Source organism: Gadus macrocephalus, chromosome 10, assembly GCF_031168955.1.
Source record: "Gadus macrocephalus chromosome 10, ASM3116895v1".
Taxonomy (NCBI): Eukaryota; Metazoa; Chordata; class Actinopteri; order Gadiformes; family Gadidae; genus Gadus; species Gadus macrocephalus.
The window spans coordinates 10,129,989-10,137,308 of NC_082391.1; the positions used below are offsets into that span (position 1 = coordinate 10,129,989).

General features: G+C 38.9%; 1 long non-coding RNA gene across 1 annotated transcript; it reads left to right on the forward strand.

Annotated features, from left to right (window-relative positions):
* The first annotated feature begins 993 nt into the window (after nt 1–993).
* Nucleotides 994–5,586, forward strand: LOC132465657 (uncharacterized). Its single transcript, XR_009527663.1, has 3 exons — nt 994–1,179; nt 3,603–3,779; nt 5,455–5,586. It is a non-coding gene; the product is annotated as an uncharacterized LOC132465657 (long non-coding RNA).
* Nucleotides 5,587–7,320: the final 1,734 nt, after the last annotated feature.

The window sequence follows — 7,320 nt, forward strand, 5'->3', positions numbered from 1 at the left end:
TGGCAGGAATGGTCGAGTTTGCCAATATGAAAGAGTCATGGCTTGAGCCAGGGTAATTAGCAAAGACATGATTTATTCTACAATTAGCATCGGAAATGACTTGGATATTAATCGAATGAGTTCCGTTCCGGTTTATGTATATGAGTGCGTTTACTGATGGGGCACGTAGCTGCACATGGGTGCAGTCTATAGCACCAAGGACGCCAGGGAACCCATACTTGGTCCAAAACTCCTGCTTTGTTCTTTCCTGGCTGTCAGGTGTAACGGGGAATTTGATGTATTCCCCAGCATGTCGGACTAGACCTGACGTAACTGCATGTATAGCCGAACTTATTGCCGATTGTGAAATGCGTCCAATAGAACTAAGGGGATGCTGGAACGACCCAGATGCATAGAAATGCAGTGCCGCTGTAACTCACTGCAACGGGGAGGGCATAGGGACAGCGTGCATCAGTCCCCAGCTCATCTGCCAGGAGATGGCAGATATCTGTGACAGCCTGACGGGTCAGGCGTAGCTTATACGCCTGCATTCCTCCTCACTCAGGGAGAGATAGGTAGGGATGGGAATCGAGAACCGGTTCTTGTTCAGAACCGGTTCCGAGTCAACCGATTCCTTGGAATCATTAGCAAGCCTGCTTAACGATTCCGCTTATCGGTTCCGGTCGCGGCAAATGCGTCATGACGTCACACACACGCTGCTTTTGTTTTGGTTCAGAACGCAGCAAACATGGCGCCGCCGAGGAAGAATCGCATTGTGTGTTCACACCAAACGCGACGGGGCGACAAGATCCCATACAAAGTGAACGTAGAGACGCGTATAAGGGCGAAATTTTCGCGGGAGAAAACCGGTGACAAGTTTTTGTCGTGATGACAGCCAATCAGCGTTCAACAGCGTGATAACTGAGTGACATGTGTACTTAACAGCCAATCAGCGTTCAGCCGTCAAACTCAGTGCAGTGCAGTCCGGGGTGACTGCGGCATGAAGGAGAAAGCGATTGTTACAGTTTGCGACTCCCGGAGCTCTATATATTATAATTGTATGTATAATATCACGGCCAACAGCTCTGTCGCCTCCGGATGGCCGTAGCGCGGGGAGCTCTCATAGGGATTGGGCTTCTCGGGATTTGTTTACCGGCATTGCTATGGTTTCCGGTCTTGTGTGTTCCAACGGTTTAAAAGGTAGGCCCATCTAATAAATCTCTGTCTAATCAATGCTTCATTTTGTTTATGTCAGTTGAATTTTGTTACAAGTTGAATGCAAATGAGCACTGTTAGCATTCCAAAAGGCACAAGCTCTTACTTGGCTGTTTTCAGTCTGTGTTTTTAGTTGTATGGCACATAATGATGGCATATATTTTTATATATTTTTTCGTCTAGACCAATTGATTTGAAAATGTACAATTTCCTAATACTAGAAGCACTTCTGATCAGATATTAAAGAGATTTAATACAAACAAACACATTTATACTTATTTTCTCACCCAATGAGAATCGATAAGAGAATCGATAAGGAATCGGATCGATAAGCAGAATCGGAATCGTGAAATTCTTATCAATTCCCATCCCTAACAGTGTTTGGTTTGGACTAGTTAAGGAAAGGAGCTATAACGGATAATACCATGGACTGTAAGAATTGTAGGCCTACACACCCACCACCAATCTAACCAGATTTAACATATAATTACATAATACATAGTCCTTTCGCCTGTGATACACTCTGTACGTATCATGATTCATTTTGTCAGACCTTTCCTGTAGGTTATTGCGCAAAATGTACAATGTTGCTTAGGGATGGGCATTTGAAGAAATGTCCTTGAGTGATCATCGATAAAATTAACGTTATTTTTCTATAGGCTATATAAAATATTCCTGTGATGCTTGAATGTTTGGAAAGATTTAAAATGACAATCTGTATTCCAATTCCAATAATACTTATCGGCCAACAATAATCAAACAAGGCAGTAAAAGTGGGCATAAAACTGTTGAGCTGTTTTTTTTTAAAGAAAGAAAGAAAAAAAGGCAGACTTATAGACAATATGCGACCGGTGCTCGGAAAAGCCATAGGCTTGGATCAAAACGATGAGCCACACATTTTGAAACAAATTCATGAGCTATCGAAAATAAATACCTTAGTCAGAAAACATATATGAGGCTGAAAGTTTTGCTAAAATGTAAATTTAGCCAAAATGTACCAACTCCAAAAGGCCCCAAGCGAGCGAGACGACGCACGCACAATAAAATAAAAAAAACTGACTTGCATACGACGGTGACTGTCCCCATGACAATGTAGCCTACAGTAACTACAGTATTTGCAACATGCTCGGGGGTCACACGCAAACGCAGAAAACACCCGCTCTGACGGGACCCAACACAACCTCCTTTTGATCGTTAAAAATATCACGTGATCTAGTAAATTCTTGACGACCAATGATCGATCATCGATTAATCATGCCCATCCCTAATGTTGCTACATGCGCACAAGGAATGCATGCAACTTCCGCTCCAAAAATTGGTCAAATAATATCATAATATATAACTGTAGAAACGATATCAAAATCAATGTCCTGGCACAACAACGACCGCTAGTCCTGTTAATACCACTAAAGTGCCCACTTCTAGTTATCTACCATAACATTAGCATAGCTTGCAGCTTAATGCTAGCTAACATCTACGATTCAGAGCTACATATGCCAATAACGCGGTAACTTACTTACTGGGCAAGTAGAGGCTTGTATATCAGAACCAAAAGTGGCACACAGCTAACCACACTGAAGTATTTGGACAACATGAGTTTGTGGTGCTGCTTGACGCTTGGATTTGCCTGCTTGGTTCCTAATGATACTGTGGTTGATTTGTTCTGAGCCGCTACGATTTCATACATTGAAAAAACACTTGCAAAGGCTGCCCACATACTCGTGTTGCAGAATAAAGATAATATATATGGGGCAGAAAAGCCCCATATTAGGTGTTGAATATGCTTGGTTAACCAGGGTATTTCGAAAAAGTGAATGTATGATTTCATTACCATTTATAAAAAAAAAAAAAAAAATATATATATATATATATATATATATATATATATATATATATATATATATATATATATATATATATATATATATATATATATATATATATATATATATATATATATATATATATATATATATATATATATATATATATATATATATTCTGACATCTTATGAATACATTAGGCCAACATTTCGGCCAAGTTATGATGCAGGCCATATAATTAGATTTCAATGTTGCATGGTGGTTGAGATTGAAATCGGTTCGTTCACAACGATTAGAGGCCAGCCCGGGTAGGTGGAGTTCCACTGCCCTGGGATGTTATGAAGGTATGAAGAAATCGATGTTGCAAAGGCCAAGTGTTGAACTAAGCGTGATTTAGGCCTCATCCCCAATTTCAGCAGCATACCCGAAACCATAAAGAGGATAATCTCAATAGTTGTTGATGGTGATAATTACGCTTGTCTATTCTTCTGTACTACCCGTCAGTAAATGTTTGACCATATTGATTGTCAATTAATTGAATTAATCTTGAAAACTAACGTCATTCCCTTATTTATTTTGGACAGGACTGGAATCGCACGTGGAATACGCCCAACCCAGACCTGACCCAGTGCTTCCAGAATAGTGCACTGGTATGGCTGCCTTGCCTTTACTTCTGGCTGTGTACCCCAGGCTACCTCATCTACCTCCACCGCCATGACCGGGGGTACATCTGCATGAGCAGCCTCAACAAAGCCAAAACCGTGAGTTAAGCATGCTATTGAAAACCATTTAAATTGGATGATGGTTTAACGCCCCAATTTAATCATTTAATAGGCAATTCACATATTTATATCAATTTTTCGTCAAATCTATTTTTAAAAACACCAAGCGTAAAAATAAATGCAGTTATTTAAATACATTTATGATAAACACAACTCGCTGATTACATCTACCAATGAACACACAACTCGCTGTTTACATCTACCAATAAACACACAACTCGCTGATTACATCTACCAATAAGCTCCTGCGGGGGTTGAAACTGCGATTCCCTGCCAATACTTTATATCTTTATGTCGAGCACTCTGAAGAATTCTACTCGTGTATTGGACAGTTTGCCTGCCTGAACAGTAGGTGGCCATGTTCATCGGTTAAAAGCACTCAAGTATTTATTTTATGCACAAAACAATCACTTTTTGTCATCTCTAAATTCAGTAAGATGTTCGTTACCGAACCATCTCAAATTATGTCACTGTTAGGAAAAGTTAAGTCGACTACGTTTCAAAACGTTTTTTCAGTCCTGTGTTTTACATTTATTAAACTCTGAAGAATGAAAAACTGTTGTCAGTACAGTACTGACTGAACCTATTATGGGAGGGAAATATACACACTCCTCTCATATCGAATCTATTATACCCTTTTATCAATCCACAAAGTTATGTAATCATTAAGTCATTAATGTAGAAAATAGCTTGAACTGTTCTTGAAATGCTTCACATTAGAATTGCAAGCTTGATTTTTGTTTTTATTTATTTTGGAGTGTCAAGTTTGTTTCACATGAGAATAAAATGATCATTGAGTTGAATTACTTTATTTGCACTAAGGGAGAATCTTTACAGATCTCACAAGCAAATACATCAGTTTAATCAATCACATCCGGGTATGTTTGTCATTAAAACCATTGAGACTGTACAAGTTTTAGGACAAGGCGAAGGTAACAGCCTTTTTACGTTTCTCAATCGTCTTACTGCATCCTTAGTGGTAGACTACAATCATAGACCTATAATTATCACCATCTGTTACATCATTGCTCATTCATCTCTATAGCGGCCGGCGCTACAAGCGATTTGTTTACTTGCAGCGCGAGACGTGAATATCAGTTATTTTGATAACGTGAAGGTGTGCAGCTGTATTCCTTTCACAGTTTAGTTTTGGATACCAACTTTCTGAGGAAGAGTGACAGATTTTTCTGTACGAATATGCATACCGTAACACCCCTTCTTGCTACCAATTATTAATACTGTTATTATACAATTATTATTTATTCAATAATTATAAGAAATTAATAGAATATAATATATAATGTATTATATAATATATTTTATAGTAGTTGGAGGAGTTTCTTCTGAGCCTCTGTCAATTAAGTCTCCTTCTCTCAGCGATGCTAGAAAAAAACAAAAAACTTGATAGTACCCACTCCAACTGGTCATTTTCCAAAATCAAATTTTATAGAAAATTCCTAACCTTGCAGTGAATTATATCTAATGGATTCCAAACACACACAATCTCGCACACTTTAGCAAAATCACATGTACATGCATGCTATTCTATGGACCAATTCCGGATTTTTTTTATTTTCCACACATTTACTTCAATTTATTTTAAATGAGAAGTTGTCTTTTTTTTTAATGATCTGTCCTTCCCCCATCTCTTTAGGCGGTTGGTTTTCTTCTATGGCTCATCTGTTGGGCAGATGTTTTATTTACTTTCTATGAGAAAAACCGGGTCAGTAATGGGCCTCCATCCGTCTACCTGGTCAGCCCTACTCTACTGGGCATCACTATGGTGAGGATTACCTTCTTTACAAATGTATACATGCATCCTGTTCATCTGTCAATATTTTCCACACTGACCAATATGTTTGTGTCCGCCGTTGTTACGGTTACTTGTAACAATAATTAACTGGCTGAGCAACCTTTTAACTTATTTTGAACACTGGCTCAGCCATTGATTGATTGATTGATTAAAATTCTTTAGTGACAAATGCACAACGGTAAGCATACGTTTATGCATGTGTACAGGACAGGTCAAAAGGATAAAACGAATTGGACCATGGGCTTATTTCCATTGTGGTCCCTTGATAGTGTAAGCAAGTATATAGGTGTGTGTATGTGTTAAAGGTAATGTACAAGACAGTGCTGGAACAAAGTAAAATATGAGAGTCCAATCCCACAACCCACTTTAGTCTGCTTCTCAACCATTTCTTTAAAGCCGTTTTAAAATTGACAAGAGACTTCATACCAGCAGGTAACCCATTCCATAAAACTGCGGCTGAATCTTAAAAAGTGCCCTTTCCGATTCAACTTCTAAATCTGACCAACACAAGGGGGCGTATCTTGTATCCAGCGCAATTGACTTTCTACACTGACGCATGTGTTGTTGCTAGTTTGCAACTGGCGCGGAGCGTTCTTTTCCCTCCACAGGCACGCGTCGCTAAATTAGGGAATGATCTTGCGCCCCAAGGGGCGGTTCAGCGAAAGGAGGAGGCGTGTTCTGGCGCAAACGTTCCCTGGTGCTATTTTGCAGTTTCACAAAATAATTCCGCCACAAACCAGGAAATACCTGGTTTAAAGTCAGTGGCGCGTTGTTCAGATACTATTTTAAGGGCGCATGCATAATGTTGCTTGTGCACCTCGCGCATACACTTTGATTCTCTCATCTACCTAGCCACACATTCTTGGTAAATTATTTGGGAAAGAACAGCTGATACAGCGGTAATAAGTTGTACTTATAAATCAGTGCATAGTCCATAACTTTTCGGATTGATGAGTATTTGATCGTGAGAAAACATTGTTTACCGCGAGTGAGTGTTAAAAAGAATGAATGAATGCGGGTGCGCAATTGTGTATGTGTAAAATAATTAATGAATGCAGGCGCGCGGGTGTGCGTCCATCAGTTTAAACTAGTGGTGGGCCGTTAACGGCTGCGTTAACGGCTGCGTTAACGGCTGCGTTAACGGGAAACTTTATCGCGCGATAAAAAAAATATCGCCGTTAATCTATTTTCAAACACTTCCTTGTTCGGACCCATCACGTGACTGAACTAACCAATCAGAAGCTAGAATTTAGACTGAGGTAAACGTGAGGGAATCAGAGAGGCAGATTCAACAGAATATCCTGACTGTGTAAAATATGTAAATATGTAATAATTGTGTAGCATAAATATGTAAATGATTAACTGACTAAAAATTGTAAGTACATTTCTAGCAAATTAACTCCAATATAAATTATATAAATTTATTCGACAACTTTCAAATATTTAACTTCTAAACCTTACATTATTATGGATTATTACATGGCTCTTCTCAATGCTGTAGACTGCTCCATTCACTTGCATGGGCCTTCCCAACGTTCAGCTGTCAATTATTTTTGTTTATGCTCCGTTCACTTGCATGGGCACTTCACAACTTCGGTGAATTATATTTGATAATTCACCATTGCCCAGTATAATTGACCGCTGTCAAGGTAAACAAACAGATTTTTTGACGTTTGCCATTTTAATCTAGATTAATCTAGATTAATT